This window comes from Rhinatrema bivittatum, chromosome 2 (assembly GCF_901001135.1).
Source record: "Rhinatrema bivittatum chromosome 2, aRhiBiv1.1, whole genome shotgun sequence".
Taxonomy (NCBI): Eukaryota; Metazoa; Chordata; class Amphibia; order Gymnophiona; family Rhinatrematidae; genus Rhinatrema; species Rhinatrema bivittatum.
In genome coordinates, this window is record NC_042616.1 from 228,133,793 (window position 1) to 228,158,752 (window position 24,960).

General features: G+C 40.9%; 1 protein-coding gene across 10 annotated transcripts in view; it reads right to left on the bottom strand.

The window, feature by feature from the left end:
* TBC1D5 (TBC1 domain family member 5) overlaps positions 1-24,960 on the bottom strand; it is a 1,653,915-nt gene that overhangs the window by 1,542,407 nt on the left and 86,548 nt on the right. For 5 of the 10 annotated variants that reach the window (XM_029589261.1, XM_029589262.1, XM_029589260.1 and 2 more), the window contains one exon: positions 13,950-14,361. The exons of 4 other annotated variants lie outside the window; for them this stretch is intronic. The gene's annotated coding sequence lies outside the window, so the exon portion shown is untranslated. The remainder of the gene's footprint in view (positions 1-13,949; positions 14,362-24,960) is intronic. One more of the 10 variants, XM_029589265.1, reaches the window with a different exon arrangement.

Below are 24,960 nucleotides of genomic sequence, written 5' to 3' on the forward strand. Positions count from 1 at the left end.
CCATTAGGCAATTTTATGCATGCAAATGCATGTAGAGCAGCTGATTTCCACAGGGGGAAGAAATATTTTAAAATATTGTGCAATATCACATATTAAACGCTGTTTAATCACACATTATAGATATAATGCAGCTTAGTAAATTTAGGCTTTAAGTCTGCATTCAAGGTAATAAAGGGTAAAGTGACTTACCTAAAGTCAAAAGGAACATCTATGGGAAAAACAGAATTTGAGCACTGGCTTCCCTGGTTTTCAGCCAACTAAGCTAGTAGGGAGACTGCCAGACACCACTATGTGGCAAAAATATTTACATAACAAAACTGTAACATCCACCCAAAAATTTAAAATAAAATATCTTCATTGTTGACAAAACATAAACCAAACCCCCAAAGCAAACTTACAACATTCTTTTGGTTCTCAGAAATTTGGGTTGTAGAAAAATGGACCAGATGTATTCACAGTGCCTCAAAGGCCATACTCCAATAGAATACCTGCCACTTTCACAGATTTTACAAGGGATTAACATGAGAAATGCTAACACTGTCCCACTTAGGGAATAAAATTAGCTGCTTGCTGTTGGCTAGATTATGTTCCAAACAATAACTTTCATTGTTCAATTTAATTCCCCACAGGATCTACAAAGGACATATTTATTCTGCAAATGCCAATGCAAGAAAGCACCAACAAATAATTAAAATGAAGTCAAAACAGAAGTGTACTAGAAATAGAAGAACTTCTTATTGCAACTACTGCTCTGAATGAACTTTAGAAATTATTGCATCTGAGATACTTTGTTACAGTATATTTTAAAATGTAGTAGTGACATATGTAAAATACCATCCTATAAAATGAAAGCTAATGAAAGAACATTGTAAAATAATAGCTTTCATACTAATTTAGCACATAACACCACAAGATATGTCATACAGGGTCAGACCAAGGGTACTTGAAGCCCAGTATCCTGTGTCCAACAGTGGCCAACCAAGTCACAAGTACCTGGCAACTACCCAAACATTTAAATAAATAGATCCCAAGCTACTAATCCTTATTGATTAATAGCAGTTTATGGACTTCTACTCTAGGAACTTATCCAAACCTTTTTTAAACCCAGTTACACTAACTGCAGTAACCACATCTTCTGGCAATGCATTCCAGAGCTTAATTATGCGTTGAGTGAAAGAGACTATGTCTTTATGATATAGTCAAAAAGTATGAATGTCATTCCAGATTACATCTTTCAGAGTATACTCTATAGATAGCAAAAATGACACGAGAGCCAAAATTGATGGTAATTGCAAAATTTATTAAACAGGAAAATAACTATTTCAAGTTCAGTAGAACATTTCCCTTCTGCAAAATCACACATTTTAATTTTGTACAGCAACTAAGCCTACATAAAATAACTGCTTAAAAAGAGGAATTCAGAACATTTTTCCAAAATGCACTGATAAACATCTGGCAATATAAATTATTCCAATCAAAAGTACATTCTTATGCATAGGACAAAGCTGACATATGCTAAGAAAAAGCAGAGATGCTTACCTTTAACAGGCACTCTCCAAGGACAACAGGATGTCAGTCCTCATACATGGGATGACATCATCAAATGGAGCCTAGCAAAGAAGTTTGACAACGTTTCTATAAACTTTAAACATGCCTTACTGGACATATGCAGCCTGATATATCTCCATACAGGTTCCCTTCCGTCTATAATTTAGCTTGTATTTGGAGAAACCAACTCGGTTGGATTTTGTGAGAACCAACATCCTACTGTCCTCAAAGAACACCTGAAATAGATAAAAACAACTCTGCTTTCTTCAAGGACCAGCAGGCTGGCAGTCTTTACCCCACAGGAAATCCCTAGCTACAGACTGCCCTGAATACAATAATAGGGGGGGGGGGCATTTTCTGAAGTTTTTTTCATATGGGGACAGCCTAGAACCTAATTAAAAGGACCTAGGCAAATTGGAGTTGGATTCCAAAACTCAAAGTGACTCCTCTGGACAGAATGGCCAAACCTACTGTCACATCAGAAGTCCCTGTACAAGCAACAGTACCATGTGAATGTGTGGAGAGAACTCCATGTTGTAGCCTTGCAGATCTCCTAAATGAAGGCCAATCTTAAGTGGGCTACCAACACTGCCATGGTTCTGACACCATGAGCCTTGACATGACCCACCTGATTCAGGCCTGCTTGGGCATAACAGAATGAGACGCAATCTGTCAGCCAATTAGAAAAAGTGTGCTTGTTAATGGCAATTCCAGATTTGTTGGTGTTAAAAGAAATAAAAAGCTGAGTGAACTTTCTAAGAGCTTCAGTATATTCCAGATAGAAGGCCAAAGTTCTCGTGCAGTCCCAAATTTATAGTGTTTGCACACCTTTATGGACTTGGGCAATAACACTGCAAGGGTGACTGACTAAAGTAAGGTGGAAATCCACTACCTTAGGCAGGAACTTAGGATGAATATGCAGAACCACCCTTTTGTGGAAAACAAAAACAAACTTGATATAAGGTGGATAAGTCACTAGGGCCTGGAGTTTACTGATTCGTCATGCCTAAGTCATCACCACCAAAACCACACTCTTTCAGGTCAGGTACATCAGCTCACAAGCATCTACAGGCTCAAAGAGAGCTTTCATGAACTGGGTTAACACCATGTTGATGTCACATGGCACAGCAAGAAGCTTGATGGGAGGATTCAAGTGAAGTAAGTCCCATATGAAATGGACAACTAAAGGCTGTACAGAGATAGGTTTACCTTTTACATGATGGTGGTATGGGCCAACTGCATGAGATGAATCACGAGTTGGTATTAAGACCTGACACAAAAAAGCACATAACATAGTAATGATGGCAGAAAGGGACCACATGGTCCATTCAGTCTGCCCAGCAAGCGTCTAATGGTAATATCTGCCACTCTCTGCAGGTTATCCCCATGTTTCTCTCAAGGGCAGCATCTACCGTTCCATGCAGTTACCCCCAAGCCTTATGAAAAGGGTAGCAATATCTCGACCAATAAAAAAAACAAGCAACTGTCAAACCCATAAATTACTGCTAGCAACATTTTTACTGGGTAAAGAGCCTTCTTGATAATTTGAGAAACTTTGAAATGTAGAAGGTAATCAAACAGTTTTTTTGTGGAGCAGGAGAAAGGATCTAAGGTCCTTTCCTCACAATAAAATGCAAACTTCCTCCACTTTAAACAGGACTTCCTCATGGAATTCTTCCTAGAAACCAAACAAATATGAAACATATTCAGGAAGATTTAGGGTTGCACAGCTACCCTTCTCAACATCCAGAATGCAAGGGCAAGGGCCCCAATATTGGAATGGCACAAAAACCCCCAATCTTGAATAATGAGAGCTGGCAAATTCCACACCCTGGCTGGAATCCTGATAGACATCTTGTACAAGAGTGAAAACCAAATCTGCCTTATCCAATAGGGAGTTACGAGAATCATAGTTCCCTTGTGTCTGAGTTTCAAATTCAGGGCAAAGGTGTCAGAGGCTAATTTGCTTTGAGTTCCCTTTTCTGCTCAAAAGGGACACAAACTGATCTCCCATGGGTGAGACCCACTTACAGAAATTCTGCTTTGCTAACTTCTGTCTAGGGACCATTTGTGGGATTCCAAGACCCAACTCATTCCATCTTCCAGGACATTCTCCTCACCTGCCAGGTACAAGGCTGGAGGATCATTCCCTGAGAAATGGCCCAGTCCCATAATTAGTCAATCTCCCAAAACAGTAGAGCATCACTACTTGATTGTCTGTCTAGATAAGGCTAATTTTGTTAGCTAAAGATCGTTGAAAGCCTTCAAAGCATACCAAACCACTCTTAACTCTAGGAACTTTATCTGATGTTTTACCTGAACAGAAGAAAGACCCTAGGTGCTGAAGCCCTCTATGTGGGCTTTCAACCCACGTTGGATGCATATGTGGTTAAGACAATTTGCACTGGAGAAATTTGGAAGGCACCCCCTGGACAGATTATAATGAATTAGCCACTAGGATAGAATGTTTTTCAGAGGCTGGGTGATGCAGATGCTGTCCCAAAGATCTTGAATGGCTTGATTCCACTGTGACCTGAGTGTTTTTCCTCATATGAGGATGTGCCAAGAGAGTAATGGACTGTTGAAACCATGAGATCCAACAATGACAACATGTCTCATGCTGATACATGCTTATCTTATCTGCTGTGGATATCAATGTGGCAATCTTCTCCTGCAGAAAGAAGGTTCTCTGAGTCATGTCTAGAAGTGCTCTTATAAATGCCAGTTGAGATGATAGGCTCAAACGTGACTTTGGGTACTTTATGATGAACCCTTACAACTCCAATACCCAGATGGTTTTTCTCGTTGATTCTGTAGCACCGCCTTGGGACATGCTCTTGACAAGCCAATCATCCAGTTAGATAAACACATTTATACCCAATTTGCACAAATGTGCCACCACCACTGCAAAACATTCATAGAAAAAAAAAGACATGCCAAAAAAGACCATATGGCCCATCTAGTCTGCCCATCCGTCCAATTCATCTAGCCCTTACAATTCCCATCACTCCCTCAGAGATCTCTGCATTTATCCCATGCGTTCTTGAATTCAGATACTGTTTTTGCCTCTACCACCTCCACTGAGAGGCCGTTCCATGCATCCATTACCCTCTCTACAAAGAAATATTTCCTAAGATTACTCCCGAGTCTAACCCTTTTCACCCTCATTCCACGACTCCTTGTTCTAGAGCTTCCCTTCCATTGAAAGTGGCTATCCTGCTGTGCATGGAAACCTTTGAGATATTTAAATGTTTCTATCATACCTCCCTTATCTTGCCTTTCCTCTAGGGGGTACGTTTTTAGATCTTTAAACCTATCCCATATGCTTCAAAATGAGGACCATTGATCATGTTTGTAGCCACCCTATGAACCAACTCAAACCAGTTTATATCCGTTAGACAGTGTGGTCTCCAGAATTGCACAAAATATTTCAAATGAGGTCTCACCAGGAACCTAAAGAGGAATATCAACTCCTTTTCTGCTGACCATTCCTCTCCCTATGCAGCTAAGCATGTCTCTCAGTTTTGCTGTTGTTTATTTGGCCACCTTGAGACCATCAGATGTAATCAACCACAGATCCCTCTCCTTGTTTGCTTAGAAGAAATTTGCCTCCAATACTGTACCTCTCCCTTGTATTTCTACAGCCTAAACACATTACTCTGAATGTTTTAGAATTAAATCTTAGTTGCTAGTCTCCAGAATGTTCCTCAACCTTCGCCAGATCCCTCCTATTTTCCCACACCTTCCTGCCTACCCTGTTGTAGATTTTGTATCATCAGAAAAAAAGACAAACCTTTCCCAGACAATCCTTCCACTATATTGCTTACAAAAATGTTAAAAAGAACAGGTCCCAGGGCTGACTTCTGAGGCACACCACTAGTAATGCCCCACTCCTGCAAGTAATTCTTTTTACCACTACCCTTTGTTGCCTTCCAGTCAGCCAGTCACTCTAGATGCATTACTAAGAACGCACAATTTATTTATAAGTCTCCTGTGCAGAACCGTGACAAAGGCCTTACTGAAATCCAAGTGCATAATGTCTAGCGCTCTCCTTTGATCCAACTCTCTAGTCACCCAAATCAAAGAAATTGATCAGATCAATCTAACAAGATTTACCTCAAGTAAAACCATGCTACCTTGGATCTTGCAATACATTGCATTCCAGAAACTGCACTATCCTCTCTTTTAGCAGTGATTCCTTTAATTTGCTCATCACAGAAGTCAAACTAACCAGCCTATATTCTCCAGCCTCTTCCTTATTTCCACTTCCATGAATAAGAAATGCCCCTCTCCAGTCCTCTGGAAATAACTCAACTCTAAAAAAAAGCATTGAAAAGGTCAGCCATTGGAGCTGCCAGGACTTCTCTTAGTTTCCTCAATACCCTTGGATGTATCCTATCTGACCCCATCACTTTATCTACTTTAGGTTTAGTTAGCAACTCATGAATATACTGTTCTGAAAATCAATTGAATTTTACCTCACTACTAATCTTATTTGCGTTCGTTTTAGGTGGTCCTGCTCCAGGCCCTTCCACTGTTAACACTAAACAGAAATATCTGTTAAGCAATACTGCTTTTTCCTCAGTCTCTACATATTCCTCCCCTTTACCACCGAGTCTCACAATACCACATCTGCACTTCCATCTATCATTAACATATCTTTAAAAAAAAAAAAAAAAAGTCTTATCCCCTTTTACTGTATTTGCTATTTTTCTTCCATTTAAATTTTTTCATTCCTAACTACTTTCCCAGCTTCTCTTAGCTTTTCCAGATAGTTTTCCACTTTCTGTAATCTCTTGCAGTTTAGGAATGACTACATTTTCTCCCTTACCTTTTTAGCTTCTTTAGAAAACATTCAGCTATTTCTTTCGAAAACAGTCTGTGAATACACATGGTTCTGTCATCAGGCTGAAAGGCAATACACGATATTAGAAGTAATGTTTCCCTATTATGAATCAGATACTTTCTGTGACCTGGAAATCTCTCTATGTGGGTGGAAACATCCTTTAGATCTAGAAATCATATCCAATCTCATTTTTTGAGAAAGAAAATCAGGATGCCTAGGGAGATATCCTTTAACTTTTCCCTCGTCAGGTACTTGTTCAAAGCTCTTAAATTTAGGATTGGACAAGGTACCTCTCATTTTCTTTGAGAAGGTACTTGGAGTAAAGTATCCACAACATCTTCCCTGGTGGAACGGACTCAATCTTATTGACCTCCAAGAGGGAGGAAACCTCCTTTTGCAGCAGCTTTTGATGTTGACACACAGACCAAGTGGGATCCAGTGGGCGATTTGGAGGGACATCCAATAGGTGCAATCTGTATCCTTTTAAAATTATGCTAAGGACCCATGTGTCTGAAGTTATTCTAGGTCAACAGTTTACATATATCCTTAGCCTTACTCCAAAAGGAAGATCCTCTGGCACAAATACTGGGATCCCAACTATTCTCTCCTCAATTCAGTCAAAATCCCATCCTAGCTTTTGTCTAGGGTGCTGGCTGTGACTTTGGAGCCCTCTGTTGCCTAGGGCAAGCATGAGAGCCTTGTTGCTGATGCCCATTTGGATACTTCCTGATTGAGGAGACTGGGTCCGAAGCATTGCACAGTGATGTTTAATTTGAGCCACTACTTCCTTGACCTCACCTCCAAAAGAGATTCTTCCCATTGCAAGGTATGTCGACAAGTCTTTCTTAGACATTCAGGTCTGCAGGTATCAATAGCTACTGCAGAAACCCTCAATGTCATCTCAAAAACACAGAAGGTCAAACATAGGTTTTCTGCACTCCATACCCTTACTCACCAGTGACTGCAAGGCACCACACTACTTTTGAGGAAGCTGCTCTCTCTTTCATATTCTTCAGTATGTCCCACATATAATGGCACAGAAAGAGCTAGTAAGATGCTATGCAAGTATTGAACATAGCCCCTTGAAAAACCTCTCTCTCAATCAAGTCCAGGATACAAGAATCCCTCTCTGGGGGGCACAGAGGAATGAGTTCTGTACCTCTTCACCTTCTTGAGAGCAGATTTAACCATCACTGATTAGTGAGGAAGCTGTTGCTTCTTGAATCCTGAAGCCTTCTGGACACAACATATCTTACCCACCTTCTTATTAACTAGAACCTCAGAAAGTAGATTCTCTTGCATTCTCATCTGTCTCCCCCGAGGCACAAGCATTGCCATGATATCCTTTGGGGGATTCCACAAAACAGGATAATGTAAGCATCTTTGCCAGAGACTCTTCTTTTTGCAACAAAAATGGAATGGCATCCACCATGCTCTTAACAAAATTGGTGAAGAAGAGGTCTGCCAGAGGAGATCTCCTTCCCTCTGGAGGAGAGGGGTCTGAGGAGGAGACCTGTTGACACCTCCTGATCAGAAAAGTCCTCAGATCTATAGCCATATCCCCAGGAGTAATCAGAGTCCAAGCCAAACTGGAACATCAGGGATGTGGATCTAGACCGCATCCAGCTAGCAGACAATGCTTCAGAGAGGAATTCAATTGTCTGTTGGGGCTTAAACCCCAATGCATGCCTGCACCTTGGTAAAGATTCCTCCCCCAATGGGCTGGAAATTACTATCAGTGCAGCAGTTCCCAATATCAATCACCCTCCAGGTACCAGCACCATTTCGTCGGTGCCAAAATGGATTCCAGCGAGGACTGGACTTCTATTTACAGACAGCGATGCAATTGATGCTGCTACACTGATGCTCTGCATCTTATGATCTACATCCTCCTGAATCTTCTTATCCAGCTCTTCCTCAAAAACTGCCAATGCCAACATGGTCTGGGTGGCAGGAGGAGAGACCACGTCTTCCTGAAACACCATAGAAACATAGAAATGACGGCAGAAGACGACCAAACAGCCCATCCAGTCTGCCCAGCAAGCTTTCACACGGGTTTTTCTCTCATACTTACTTATCTGTTACTCTTGGCCCTTAGTAACCTTTTGGTACTATTTCCCTTCCACCCCCACCATTAATGTAGACAGCAGTGCTGGAACTGCATCTAAGTGAAATATCTAGCTTAATTGGTTAGGGGTAGTAACTGCCACAATAAGCAAGCTACACCCATGCTTATTTGTTTACCCAGACTATGTAATTCAGTCCTTGTTGGTTGTCTGAATATAAATCCTCTTTTCTTCATTCCCCCTGCCGTTGAAGCATAGATCTGTGCTGGATATGTTTTCCAAATGAAGTATCAGGCTTAATTGATTCTGGGTAGTAACCGCCATAACAAGCAAGCTACACCCATGCTTATTTGTTTACCCAGACTATGTATTTTAATCCTTGCTGGTTGTCTGAATATAAATCATCTTTTCTTCGTTCTCCCCTGCCGTTGAAGCAGAGCGCTATGCTGGATATGCATTGAAAGTGAAGTACAAGGCTTATTCGGTTTGGGGTAGTAACCGCCATAACAAACAAGCTACTCCCCGCTTTTTTGTGAATGCAAATCTTTTCCACATTTCCTCTTGCCGTTGAAGCATAGAGCAATGTTGGAGTCGCATTAACCGTGTGTATGTTTATTGAATAAGGGTATTATCTCCAGGTAGTAGCCGTCATTCCCACGAGCCACCCTCTCTTTATTCACATTCTCTATACTTTATGGATCCACAGTGTTTATCCCACGCCCCTTTGAAGTCCTTCACAGTTCTGGTCTTCACCACTTTCTCCGGAAGGGCGTTCCAGGCATCCACCACCCTCTCTGTGAAGAAATACTTCCTGACATTGTTCTGAGAGTTCCTCCCTGGACACCTTCAGAGACTGTCGAAATTCTCGGGAATACATGAAAGATGCGCTCTCCTCCATGCAAGAATGCTTCAGGGTATTCATTCAAGTCTACTGCCAGAATGTTCCCACTCCCAGCACTGAATATTAGCACTGAATATTCACAAAGACCAATAACAGTGCTTCTTGGCTTTTGCCCAATGCATTTCACTGGAGCTCCATGATGCCAATACAGATGACGCTGGACCCTTCACTATCTCCCCAGTCCTGTTGGGTGCTCCGTGCCGAGGGGAATCAATGCTCATACTCTGTGCAGCGCCTTACATTACACAAAGTGTTTTCCAAGAGGTCAAGCTGTGAACAATGCCCTCTGGGGTCATAGTCGCACAGAGGACACCCCAGACATCATGGTCAGCCTCCAGGGAAAGAACATATCTATCACAGGGATCCATGATAGAAATGACCCTTTCACACCAGAAATACATTTCAAAGCTTCAGGCTATTTTCACCTTCTGAAACAATGATCGAAAAATTAATGAGGTGAAATCAAACAACGATGTTTGGATAAACCACAACTGATGCTGTCTCAAAGCAGCATTACCAATGGCACCATGCGGCCACTGATAATGAAAACTTTCAAAACTTATCTAAATATGACTAAAGTGGTGAGAGAAGATCACATGGCCCTGCAAAGAACAAATTCTGTACTCCTGGATAGCAAAGATCCCTTACAGCAGGAGAGAAAAAAAATCCACAACTGATGGGATCCATGAAAAAGAAGGGGCCCCATTTGGAGGTATAGTAGGAAGAAGGGGCCCTCGTGAAAGTATACCCAGTCAAACTTTCAGGTATGACTCCATCTGAAGATGTCATCTTATGTATGAGGACAGTCATTCTGCTTGTCCTTGGAGAAAAAAGGAAATTATTGGAATATTAAATGTTCAGATAACATACTTTTTACAATAATTCCTTTAAAATGTGTGTGTTGATGGGAATTTCTTCCAAATTAAAATGTAATTTAAAACAGTACAATATAAACCAATGCAATAATCTGTAATAATCTATTGGGGCTCAATTCACCTTTACCCTCCTCTCCCGCACTTCTTTGCTCTATGCTTCCCTTGGCCCTCACCCACTCTCCTCCTTTCTGAAATTACAGAAGAGGAAACTGCCCATCTTCTCTTCTCCTCTCCTCTAAACTCACTACTTATTCTTCTGGCCCCAATATGCAGGCTGAGATTTGGGATTGGTTTCTGGCCCCAATTCGTCATGGCTCCTCAGTTTCCCTGCCATCCATTACCTGCTATTAAGTTCACTTAGAGAATAGCCACTGCCATTAGCAATGGTTACATGGAATAGACTTAGTTTTTGGGTACTTGCCAGGTTCTTATGGCCTGGATTGGCCACTGTTGGAAACAGGATGCTGGGCTTGATGGACCCTTGGTCTGACCCAGTATGGCATTTTCTTATGTTCTTATGTTCTTATCTCTTCCATCTGTCACATCCTCAATCTATCACTTTACACTGCAACAGTTCCCACTGCCTTCAAAAATAGTGATCACATCACTCCTCAAAAACTCTCACTGGACCCTACCTACCCTGCTAACTCTTGTTCCATCTCCCTCCTCCTCTTTGCTTCCAAACTATCTAAACTCATTAATCATCACCCAGACATATTCACCCAATAATCATCACCCAGACATATTCACCCATAATCATCACCCAGACATATTCACCCAATATACATTTTTGAATCACTTATAGACCCTGTTTAAACGTTGATGTTATTTGTAATAATTAGTTTGTGGTTTCAGTTTTTCTGTTAAATGTAATAAGTTGTTGTAATTGTAAACCGGGGTGAAGGCTTTTGCTATACCTCGGTATAAAAAAACCCCCAAAAAACTCTTAAATAAATAAATTAAATATACTGTTCACCACTGCTGTCTTTGCTTTCTTTCATCTCAAGCTAGTCTTGATTCACTCCAGTATGGTATTCATCCTCTACATTTCACAAACTGCTCTCGCCAAAGTCTCCAATGACCTATTTACAGCTAAAACCAAAGGCCTTTAACTCAATCCTTATCTGCTGCTTTTGACACTATTGATCACTATCTACTGTTTGATAACCTGGTCTCGCTTGTATTTTGGGACTCCGTCCTCTCTTGGTTCACTTCTTACCTCTTCCATCGCACTTTTAGTGTATTCTCTGGCAGATCGTCTTCTACTGCCAGCCCTCTACCAAACGGTGTCTGTCAAGGTTCTCTTCTGGGCACTCTCGCTGTGTACTAATTCCCTTGTATTCTGATCTGCTTTTAATGGCTTTCAATTTTTATGCTGATTCCCAGATTTACCTCTCTACACCAGAAATGTTGTCAGGAAACCAATCCCAAATCTCAGCCTGCATATTTAACATTGCTGTCCCACCACCACTTTAAGCTCAACATAGCCAAGACAGCTCACCATCTTTTCTCCCCAAGCCCACTTCCCCTCTTGCTCCTGTCTCTATTTCTATGGATAACACTATAATACTCCCAGTCCCCTCAGCCCGTAAACTTGGGGTAATCTTGGACTCCTCTCTCTCCGCTACACACATCCAAAACACTGCTAAAATGTGCAGTTTCTCTCTATCACCATCACAATCCATCCATCCTTTCTGAATACACTACCAAAACTATTATCCACTCTCTCATTACCTCTTGCTTAGACTACTGCAGCTTGCTCTTCACAGGTTGCCCAATGAATCATCTCTATTCACTTCAATCTATTCAAAATTCAGCTACATGATGTATCTTTAGCCAAAGTCGCTACGCCCACATAACCCATCTTCTCAACTCACTATATTGGCTATCGATTTCCGAAATTCAGTTCAAACTCCTCTTGCTCACCTACAAGAGCCTTCACACAGCAGCTCCTCACAATCACTCTTCTCTCTCCTTATACCCCTCTTCATGAAATCCACTCATCAGGCAAGTCACTCCAAAGTCCTTCTCCACTAGCAATTCCAACTCTATACTGTCCATCTGGCTGCAACATAAACTTGGAATAATCTTCCTGAGTTAATGTGTCATGTCCCTCTCTTGCCTTATTTAAATCCAGTCTAAAAAGACACCTTTTTGAAACTGTTTTAAATCTTAACCCCTTATTATCCCCTAACAGCTTTATCAATTTTTCTTCATTTTTTTTACCCAAAGTCTCTTTTGCCCTGTATGTTTGTCTTGATTAGATTGTAAGCTCTACTAAGCAAGAACAGTCTCTTATATGTTTTTGTACAGTGCTGCAAATATCAAGTAGCATACAGATGTAATAAGTAGTAGTAGTATATAGAGGCGAGAAGGCAGCTGTAATGATTAGCTAGTTGAGAGGCTTGGGGGAATATTTCACATTTGTTACCTTGAGTTTGGAAAGAGGATTGTCGAAAGCCTAGATAGCAGCAAATAGGCCAATGAGTATATGAGGATTTCATGCAAACTCCTCTCCAAGTCTGTATGAGGCAGATAGTGTATTCCACTATCTGCCACATTACAATATGCATGAGGTTCATCATACTTTTTTGCAGATGCAAAGCCACTCTCATTACATTGTTTCCATATTTTAAAAAAGGCCAAAGCAAATAAACTGAGCATCCTCAGTGTGCAATGGTGGCATTATCTAGGAAAAAAATAGATTTGCCAACATTTCAAGCACAACTCTTATTTGTATATTTTCTGAAACACTTATGCAGTTTGACTCCATACAACACAAACTTTGGCATCTTGTAACTTATAAAGTAGATCAGCAGCGGCCAAGTACTATACCACATACGGTATCATAAAATAATGGCAGTATTATTAAAAATAAAAGGGAAGGAAAAATTACAAACAGAAATGGGTAGAATTAGCAACTTGCTGTGCAAATCACTACCTGACAGTGGCTAATTAAGCAAATCTATGTTTACAGAGAAGAGAAGGTAGGAGCACTCATATGTTGTAGTCATGCTCTGATTTTCAATAACTGGGTCATGATTACAGCACTTGTATCTATCTCATGAAAGAATAGCTCACTCTTCACTCATTCTCTCCTCCTACAACTGCTTGGCCAAGCTAAAGGAAAGGCATCACCCTGGAGAGACAGTCAGCCCTTGAGCATTATCTACAGTAGCTGCTGGATCTTGATAAGTGATGTGATGAACGGTAACAGGCTTCTCAAGAGCAACAAGCTAAACTATTACATACTTTGTGACTGCTCACAAAAATCGGCATGCTCAACATTATAACTTACATGACATGCACAAAATGTAAGCAGTAAAATATTGGATCCATGCATCAAATAATTGACCAACATTTCACTGCCTTGCAGCAAATGCAATAGCAATAGCCGATACATATAGAAAAGTAAAATGCAGCCTTCTTATAAACTTTGGAGCAAGATTTGACAGGCCATTGAAGTCATACTATAGGGCTCAGAGGCAAGAAGAATGGTTGGGAGTAAAGAGAATGATTATGGTCATGGCAAAGGAAAATTAGGTAGGCCATCTTCTGCTTCCTCTCCTGGATTAGTCTGCCTTCTACATCCCATGCTTGTGGTTAGCCAGGGGTTCTGACAAAGGTTCATGACATATGGCTGTAAGGAGAGGCAGATCCTCTTGCCATGAACTTAACACTTTCCCCAGCATCCTTTTACCCATTCACATTACCTTTTGAGTCCCCCTACTTCTTTTTCCCTTTGTGTAAAGTGGAGAATGTGATCCTCTCTATAGTGTGACCACCTTATATGGTTTTATTCTGCATCCTTTACTAATAGCTGTGCTTCATGAGAAAGAATCATCACTGTCTTGAAAAGCTAAATCAAGTTCTACACCAAAATTATTTTCTTGCTGCCTGAATGCCAAGGTCTATTATCTGCTGAGGACAAGCTCCTTCCTTGTTTCCAAGGATGTCTTGAAAGTTGTCTTCTGTGATGCAGGATAGGGAGTTAAGTGTAGTTACTTTGATGTGTAGCCAGCCTTTGATTAGTTTTGTGTTTGTGAAATTGGTACTTTGTAATTTTCTGATGATGAATACCACCATGCGGTTGGACTGTACAGTTCCTTGATGTTGTGCTGTGACCTGTGAAAGAGAAAAGTGGCTGTGATGTTATCAGAACAGGAACACATCAATAAAGACCCCAAACTTAAGGGCATTTCTACAGAATGCAAAACATTTATAGCATTCATTGAAAAGTGTCACACTGGATAAACACTTGGTTCCTATGCTGGTGTAGACTACCTACACAGAGAAATCATGGTTCCTTTTGAACATAAAGGAAATTAAATTGAAAACATTTTTATGGAGGTAAGAGCTACACTGTGCTATGGAAAAAAGTGGTACTGTCTCTTTCCAAGCACTGAGAAAGGTTGTCAAAAAAGATCAATTCAGGGGCAATCAGAATCTGCTCAAAACAATTTCAAAAAAGATTTTGGGAGCAAACAGGAGGCACCACCACCACAGCTGCTCAATAATACCCTCTGTTACAAGGCTGAAACAGTTCACCAAGGGTTATTGCACCTCCACTTAGTGACTTTTTCATCTCCTAGAGGTTTCCTAAGTCCGAGTTATCTCTCATTTTTTTCTGCTAAGTTGCTATTATCTTGAGGATATTTGTCAATTTCATTTTATGTTCTCTCATGGAAAATCATGATAGCTATGCCATGCCACTTTATTCTATTCCATTTATCTGGAGTTTTAAAAAAGCATCCAGACATAAAAAAAACAATTTTTGCTATATATTCAATCCATGTTCTGTGTGCTTTGCTCCCGGACAATCTACTTTACAATATATTAAAGCATTTAGATGCTAAATTCATTTGAATTTTAATATGTTAATGAAATAAGCCATGATAAACTAATCAAGCAACAACTCCAACAGCTAAACGTTCTACTGCATATTTGCCAAAAATGCAGGTTAATTATCACAAGCCAAAATTAAAGATGTTAACAAGAGTAAAAGCAAGTTTGCTTACCGTAAATGGTGTTTTCCGTAGATAGCAGGGAATTTAGCCATGCTTGCTAGATGATGTCATCCGTGATGTCACGAAGGCGGAGCTTACTCTCATAGCTCGAAGAGCTTTGAAGTGCGCATGACCTCGGGTTCCCGCGCTCCTCAAGCTTCCCTTCAGTTAGTTTTCCCAAGCTGAGTGCTGTGTAGGCGTTGTTTAGATTGATGGCTGTCCAGGGAGGTGGATGGGATTGCATGGCTAAATTCCCTATCTACGGAAAACACCGTTTACGGTAAGCAAACAATTTTTTTCTGTCGATAAGCAGGGAATTTAGCCATGCATGCTCGGAGACCCAAGCTCATAGGTTGCAGTTTTTTGGGGTTTTTCGGTTTGTTTTTTTGCAACCTATGGAAGGTAGACAGCCATTAAAGCTTTGACATAGTCTTTAGAATTGCAGATCCCAATGAGGAATCTGATGCAGACTGCTGATCGAGGCAATAGTGCGTTGAGTGAAAAAGAATTTTCTCCAATTAGTCTGAAATGTGCTACTTGCTAACTTCATGGAATGCCCCCTAGTCCTTCTATTATTTGAAAGTGTAAATAACCGAGTCACATCTACTCGTTCAAGACCTCTCATGATCTTAAAGACCTCTATTATATCCCCCCTCAGCCGTCTCTTCTTCAAGCTGAAAAGCCCTAACCTCTTCAGCCTTTCCTCATAGGGGAGCTGTTCCATCCCCTTTATCATTTTGGTTGCCCTTCTCTGTACCTTCTCCATTGCAACTATATCTTTTTTGAGATACGGCGACCAGAACTGTACAGTATCTCATCACCATGGAGCGATAGAGGCATTATGACATTTTCCATTTTATTAACCATTCCCTTCCTAATAATTCCTAACATTCTATTTGCTTTTTTGACTGCTGCAGCACACTGAGCCGATTTCAATGTATTATCTACTATGACGCCTAGATCTCTTTCTTGGGTGGTAGCTCCTAATATGGAACCTAACATCGTGTAACTAAAGCAAGGGTTATTTTTCCCTATATGCAACACCTTGCACTTATCCACATTAAATTTCATCTGCCATTTGGATGCCCAATCTTCCAGTCTTGCAAGGTCCTCCTGTAATATATCACAGTCTGCTTGTGATTTAACTACTCTGAATAATTTTGTATCATCCGCAAATTTGATAACGTCACTCGTCGTATTCCTTTCCAGATCATTTATATATATATTGAAAAGCACCGGTCCAAGTACAGATCCCTGAGGCACTCCACTGTTTACCCTTTTCCACTGAGAAAATTGACCATTTAGTCCTACTCTCTGTTTCCTATCTTTTAACCAGTTTGTAATCCACGAAAGGACATCGCCTCCTATCCCATGACTTTTTAGTTTTTGTAGAAGCCTCTCATGAGGGACTTTGTCAAACGCCTTCTGAAAATCCAAATACACTACATCTACCGGTTCACCTTTATCCACATGTTTATTAACCCCTTCAAAAAAATGAAGGTTTGTTAGGCAAGACTTCCCTTGGGTAAATCCGTGTTGACTGTGTTCCATTAAATCATGTCTTTCTATATGCTCTACAATTTTGATCTTGAGGATAGTTTCCACTATTTTTCCCAGCACTGAAGTTAGGCTCACTGGTCTATAGTTACCCGGATCGCCCCTGGAGCCTTTTTTAAATATTGGGGTTACATTGGCCACCCTCCAGTCTTCAGGTACAATGGATGATTTTAATGATAGGTTACAAATTTTAACTAATAGGTCAGAAATTTCATTTTTTAGTTCCTTTAGTACCCTAGGATGCATACCATCCAGTCCAAGTGACTTGCTACTCTTTAGTTTGTCAATCTGGCCTACTACATCTTCCAGGTTGACAGTGATTTCGTTCAGTTCGTCTGACTCATCACCCCTGAAAACCATCTCCGGAACTGGTATCTCCCCAACATCCTCATTAGTAAACACGGAAGCAAAGAATTAATTTAGTCTTTCTGCAATGGCTGTATCTTCCCTAAGAGCCCCTTTAACCCCTCGGTCATCTAATGGTCCAACTGACTCCCTCACAGGTTTCTTGCTTTGGATATATTTAAAAACGTTTTTATTATGAGTTTTTGCCTCTATGGCCAACTTCATTTCAAATTCTCTCTTCGCCTGTTTTATCAATGTTTTACTCTTAACTTGACAATGCTTATGTTTTATCCTATTTTCTTCAGATGGATCCTTCTTCCAATTTTTGAAGGATGATTTTTTGGCTAAAATAGCCTCTTTCACCTCACCTTTTAACCATGACTGTAATCGTTTTGCCTTCCTTCCACCTTTCTTAATGCGTGGAATACATATGGACTGTGCCTCTAGGATTGTATTTTTAAACAATGTCCAAGACTGTTGAACACTTTTAACCTTTGCAGCTGCACCTTTCAGTTTTTTTCTATTTTCCTCATTTTATCAAAGTTTCCCTTTTGAAAGTTTAGTGTTAGAGCTGCAGATTTACTTATTGTCCCTCTTCCAGTTATTAGTTTAAATTTGATCATGTTATGATCACTGTTGCCAAGTGGCCCCACCACCATTACCTCTCTCACCAAATCCTGTGTTCCACTAAGAATTAAATCTAAAATAGCTCCCTCTCTTGTTGGTTCCTGAACCAATTGCTCCATGAAACAATCATTTATTACATCCAGGAACTTTATATCTCTAGCAAGTCCTGATGTTACATTTACCCAGTCAATATTGGGGTAATTGAAATCTCCCATTATTATGGGAGATTTGCCTTGTACCCATGACTGGATGTGCCTTGTACCCATGACTGGAATACTCTTAGAGAGTTTCGTATTGCTCTGAGTTCCAACAGATTTATTTGGAGACTTTTCTCAGTTTTGACCAAAGTCCCTGTGTCTCTAAATGTAAGAGATGGGCACCCCATCCCTTCATGGATGCATCCGTTGTGAGTATTAGCTGATGAGGGGGCTGGTGGAATGGGTTTCCTTTGGTCAATACTGTGGGACGAAGCCACCATTTGATGTCTTTCTTCATGGAATTAGTTACTTGAACCTTGTGAGACATCGGCTGCGTCAGTTGGTTCCATTGAGATTTTAGACCCCATTGGAGACGTCGGACGTGGAGTTGAGTATGTTGGACAACATATATTGCTGCAGCCATATGGCCCAAGAGCAACATTATATGTCGTGCCAGGACTACCTTGCGACGTAGAAGCGCACGAGAAAGGTTTTGCAAAGTTCTGGTTCGGTCCAGAGGGAGAAAGGCTCTGGAAAGTGGAGTTCGAATAACCACTCCTATGAATTGAATTGTCTGGGAGGGATGGAGTTGTGACTTCTCGTAATTGACTATCCAACCCAAGTTCTCGAGGCAAAGAAGACTGGTTTCCACCTGCTGCATCAGGAGTTGAGCATTGGAAGAGACAATGAGCCAGTCATCCAAGTAAGGGAATATGGTTATCCCTTGTTTGCGGAGGTGTGCCACAACAGCTATACATTTTGTGAAGACCCGCGGGACCAATGAGAGACCAAAAGGGTAGTGGTGATTCGCCACCTGGAAACAGAGGTAACGCCAAAAATTCTTGTGAATGGGAATGTGAGTGTAAGCATCCTTCAGATCTAGTGAGCACATCCAGTCGTTTGGTTGCAGAAAAGGGAGAACCGTCTTGAGACAGGTCATTTTGAATCTTTCTTTTACTAGATGTTTGTTTAGTGCTCGGAGATCTAAGATAGGGCATAGGCCTCCTGACTTCTTGGGCATGAGGAAGAATTGGGAATAGAATTTGTTTTCCCTTTGCGAGGAAGGCACCGGCTGGATCGCTCTCTGTTGAAGGAGGAGGAGTGACATTTCCTTCCTGAGAGATGGGATTTGCATTTGGGGTGTTTTGGAAGCGATGAGATGCGGATGTACTGGGAAAGAACTGAAACGTAGACGGTATCCTTGTGAAATGATGCTTAATACCCATTGGTCCCAGGTGATGTTGGCCCATTGGGAATAAAACAAAGACAGTCTCCCCCCACTTGAGCTGTTGCTGTGGCATTCTGATCTAAAAAGATTGTTTTGGAGTTTGCTGAGAAGGTTGCGGCTTCTGTGGTCTTTGGCTTCTTTGCTGTGGTCTCTGGCTTTGTGGCTGAAAAGATTGTTGCCTATAATTGGACTGGTAGGGTTGATAGTTGCGGTATGGTCTGCAATAGTTATAACCCCTTTTATACTGGTTGAAATAACGCCGAGAAGTGGAAGGCGAGTCCAGAGGTGCTGCCAAAGACTGGATGCAATGTTCTGTTCCTTAATTAAAGAAACTGTTTCTCTAAGCTTTTCTCCAAAAAGATTGTCTGGCCTGCATGGTAAGTTTGCAAGTCTATCATGTACATCGTCTCTGATACTGCTGGCTCGTAGTCATGCCAGACGATGAGCTGATAAGGAGATTGCTGATGACTTTGCAGATGTATCAAAGGCTTCATATGATGTGCGCAACAAATGATGCAATCCTTCTTTGAGGTCTAGAAATGACTGAGGTAGCGGAGTGTCACCCTGTGCAGTGGATAACAGGGGTTGCAATTGCTGTGTACAATTAAACAAATACTGAATAATATAAAAGTGATGATGGTTAATACGAGAATTTAGCATGGAATTCTGATAGACCCTTTTTGCAAAGTCATCCAAAAGCTTGTTGTCTTTGCCAGGCGGCGTGTTAGAATATAGCCTGTTCTTTTTCGGTCTTTTCATTGCGGATTCCACTACTATTGAATTGTGAGGAATCTGATCATTTGAATAGTATGAGGTTTTCTGCATCCTGTACTTCAAGTCTAACTTTTTTAATATTTGTGGAAGAAGGTGTGGAGTATCCCAAGCTTTGTCCATGAGATCCTCCAAAATTTGATGTGGGGGAAGAGCAGTAGGCTCAGCTGGAACATCTAATATTTGCAGAAGTCCCATTACCTCAGATCTTGGATCTGGAAGTTTCTTAGTTTCGATATTAAGAGCTAAGCCTAAATTCTCCAGGAACTCAGCATAAGTGAGATCTTCCGGCAGTGAAGTGGGTTGGGGAAGATCTTGTGGAGGGTCAGCTGGAATGCCGGTTGAACTTCCCGGAGTTGATAATGGAGAAAGATCTGGGGAGATCATGTGTACAGAAGATTCAGGGGACTTAGAGTGTCGTGGTACATCCCAAGGTGGAGAGGGAGAGAATTGTGGTGATGGAGGACTTTGTGAATCTAATGGTAAAGGATTAGGTTCTGGTGGTAAGCCTTGCATAAAGGAGTGCAAGAGAGTGGCGATCTGAGACATTGTCTCCTGCGCTGTCGGGCATTGAGGTTGGCCAGTTTTTTGGTAGACGTTTTGGATCTTTTGACCAGTGTATTTGGCAGTGGTAAATGAGGTGACCTTGGTCTCTTATGAGGCTTTGTAGGAAGAGATACTATTGTCTGGAGATGACTCCCAGCCCCCTGCTTGGTCGTCTGCAGTGATATCAGACAACACTGATGAAAGGGAATGGTTACCACCTGGCGAAGGTGTAATGTGCCTCAGAGCAGATTTCGCTGTAGAGGATGGTGCAAGATGTTTGTTTTTGAAACAGATTTACGTGGTTTGTCCTGCATTTTAGATGTATCAGTTGTCTTCCCCAGTTGATGAGAAGGCATTTTATGTTTATGAGGCACTTGCTTCGTAGGTGTTCGAGATGTGTCGTGATGCGTCGTGGATTTTTTGGATGCATCGAGATGCGTCGTGGTTATCGACGCTTTCGGTATTGCCGACACATGCTTCGATTGCGTCATACAATGTACTGGAACTGGAAGGGACACAGGTTTTAAAAGTGTATGCGTCGCATCCGGCGCGGCACTCAACGCATGATGCGTGGTTGCTGACACAGTCTTCGACGCACGGCTTCCAAAGCCGAGTGCGCACATCGAGGAGTCTTGGACTGAGGCTTTTGTATGCTCAGGGAAGACTTGGTCGACTTTTTATCCGCTGGAGAGGGGGCATAGGAGTGCCTCAGCCTCTCCATTTTCTCAGCCCTCTGTCTCCTTGCTCGCGGGGACATTCTCTCACAGTCCCTGCATGTGGCCTGATCATGGTTGGGACTGAGGCATAAACAACAGTAATTATGCCCATTGGTCATCGACATGATCTTACCGCAGGAGCAATACTTAAATCCTGGGCTCTTCGGCATCTTCTTTCTTCTTTTCTTCAAATTTTTAAAGATTTTAATTTTCCTGTCAGGGACAGAGTAGCCACACGTCCGTGTAGTACCATGGAAAACTAAAACTGAAGGGAAGCTTGAGGAGCGCGGGAAGCAGAGGTCATGAGCACTTCAAAGCTCTTCGAACTATGAGAGTAAACTCCGCCTTCGTGACATCACGGATGACGTCACCCAGCATGGCTAAATGCCCTGCTTATCGACGGAAAAAGATGGATAATATTTTATCAGATTCTTTCTTTAAAAAAAGAAAAGAAAAAATATTTAGTGCACAGATCAGGGTACACATTGCTCTTTGAAATTGAAAATAAAAGCTCTCTTCTAATCCAGTGTGTAAAATGTAGCGACTCTTTTCCGCATATGGGCTCTGGAAGAATGTTAGAAGGATAACTGATTAAGATGGAAAGCCAAGATCACCTTAGGGAAAAAATGGGATAGGTGAGGATTACCAATCTGTTCTCATGGAATTTCATATATAGTGGATAAATCAGCAAAGCCTAGAGTTCACCAACTATATGGGAAGAAGCACCTGCCACCAGAAATTAAAATTATTGGGTCAGGAACTTAAAATAAGTTTTCATCAATTGGCTTAAAACCACAAGAATATCCCACAATACAATAAGAGGCTTAAATTGAAAACAAGCCTTTCATACATTTGACAACTAGAGGCTAAACAGAAATCAGGTTTTAAATATAGTTTCTGTACTTGCTAGTTTTATTTCATGTTTTGTTTGTTATAATTGGTTTTCTATGCTATATGTGGAGTTGTACACCACTTAGCACAATGATTTGGATTAAGAGGTTTATAAACACTTTTAAATAAAAGTCTGGTCTACAAAGTTATATGCCAACTGCACTAACTAATAATTTTTTAGTTAATTTTAAGACATAAGAAACATAAGAAAATGCCATACTGGGTCAGACCAAGGGTCCATCAAGCCCAGCATCCTGTTTCCAACAGTGGCCAATCCAGGCCATAAGAACCTGGCAATTACCCAAAAACTAGGTCTATTCCATGTTACCATTGCTAATGGCAGTGGCTATTCTCTAAGTCAACTTAATAGTAGGTAATTGACTTCTCCTCCAAGAACTTATCCAATCCTTTTTTAAACACAGCTATACTAACTGCACTAACCACATCCTCTGGCAACAAATTCCAGAGTTTAATTGTGCGTTGAGTAAAAAAGAACTTTCTCTGATTAGTTTTAAATGTGCCCCATGCTAACTTCATGGAGTGCCCCCTAGTCTTTCTATTATCTGAAAAAGTAAATAACCGATTCACATCTACCCGTTCTAGACCTCTCATGATTTTAAACACCTCTATCATATCCCCCCTCAGTCGTCTCTTCTCCAAGCTGAAAAGTCCTAACCTCTTTAGTCTTTCCTCATAGGGGAGCTGTTCCATTCCCCTTATCATTTTGGTAGCCCTTCTCTGTACCTTCTCCATCGCAATTATATATTTTTTGAGATGCGGCGACCAGAATTGTACACAGTATTCAAGGTGCGGTCTCACCATGGAGCAATACAGAGGCATTATGACATTTTCCATTTTATTCACCATTCCCTTTCTAATAATTCCCAACATTCTGTTTGCTTTTTTGACTGCCGCAGCACACTGTACCGACGATTTCAATGTGTTATCCACTATGACACCTAGATCTCTTTCTTGGGTTGTAGCACCTAATATGGAACCCAACATTGTGTAATTATAGCATGGGTTATTTTTCCCTATATGTATCACCTTGCACTTATCCACATTAAATTTCATCTGCCATTTGGATGCCCAATTTTCCAGTCTCACAAGGTCTTCCTGCAATTTATCACAATCTGCTTGTGATTTAACTACTCTGAACAATTTTGTGTCATCTGCAAATTTGATTATCTCACTCGTCGTATTTCTTTCCAGATCATTTATAAATATATTGAAAAGTAAGGGTCCCAATACAGATCCCTGAGGCACTCCACCGTCCACTCCCTTCCACTGAGAAAATTGCCCATTTAATCCTACTCTCTGTTTCCTGTCTTTTAGCCAGTTTGTAATCCACAAAAGGACATCGCCACCTATCCCATGACTTTTTACTTTTCCTAGAAGCCTCTCATGAGGAACTTTGTCAAACGCCTTCTGAAAATCCAAGTATACTATATCTATCGGTTCACCTTTATCCACATGTTTATTAACTCCTTCAAAAAAAGTGAAGCAGATTTGTGAGGCACTGGGTAAAGCCATGCTGACTTTGTTCCATTAAACCATGTCTTTCTATATGTTCTGTGATTTTGATGTTTAGAACACTTTCCACTATTTTTCCTGGCACTGAAGTCAAGCTAACCGGTCTGTAGATTCCGGATCGCCCCTGGAGCCCTTTTTAAATATTGGGGTTACATTTGCTATCCTCCAGTCTTCAGGTACAATGGATGATTTTAATGATAAGTTACAAATTTTTACTAATAGATCTGAAACTTCATTTTTTAGTTCCTTCAGAACTCTGGGGTGTATACCATCCAGTCCAGGTGATTTACTACTCTTCAGTTTGTCAATCAGGCCTACCACATCTTCTAGGTTCACCATGATTTGATTCAGTCCATCTGAATCATTGCCCATGAAAACCTTCTCCATTACGGGTACCTCCCAAACATCCTCTTCAGTAAACATCGAAGCAAAGAAATCATTTAATCTTTCCGCGATGGCCTTATCTTCTCTAAGTACCCCTTTAACCCCTCGATCATCTAACGGTCCAACTGACTCCCTCACAGGCTTTCTGCTTCGGATATATTTTAAAAAGTTTTTACTGTGAGTTTTTGCCTCTACAGCCAACTTCTTTTCAAATTCTCTCTTAGCCTGTCTTATCAATGTCTTACATTTAACTTGCCAATGTTTATGCTTTACCCTATTTTCTTCTGTTCGATCCTTCTTCCAATTTTTGAATTAAGATCTTTTGGCTAAAATAGCTTCTTTCACCTCCCCTTTTAACCATGCCGGTAATCGTTTTGCCTTCTTTCCACCTTTCTTAATGTGTGGAATACATCTGGACTGTGCTTCTAGAATGGTATTTTTTAACAATGACCACGCCTCTTGAACATTTTTTACTTTTGTAGCTGCTCCTTTCAGTTTTTTTCTAACAATTTTTCTCATTTTATCAAAGTTTCCCTTTTGAAAGTTTAGCACGAGAGCCTTGGATTTGCACACTGTTCCTTTTCCAGTCATTAAATCAAATTTGATCATATTATGATCACTTTTGCCAAGCGGCCCCACAACCATTACCTCTCTCACCAAGTCCTGTGCTCCACTGAGAATTAGATCTAAAAGTGCTCCCTCTCTCGTCGGTTCCTGAACCAATTGCTCCATAAAGCTATCATTTATTCCATCCAGGAACGTTATCTCTCTAGCGTGACCCGATGATACATTTACCCAGTCTATATTGGGGTAATTGAAGTCTCCCATTATTACTGCACTACCAATTTGGTTAGCTTCCCTAATTTCTCTTAGCATTTCACTGTCCGTCTCACCATCTTGACCAGGTGGACGGTAGTATACCC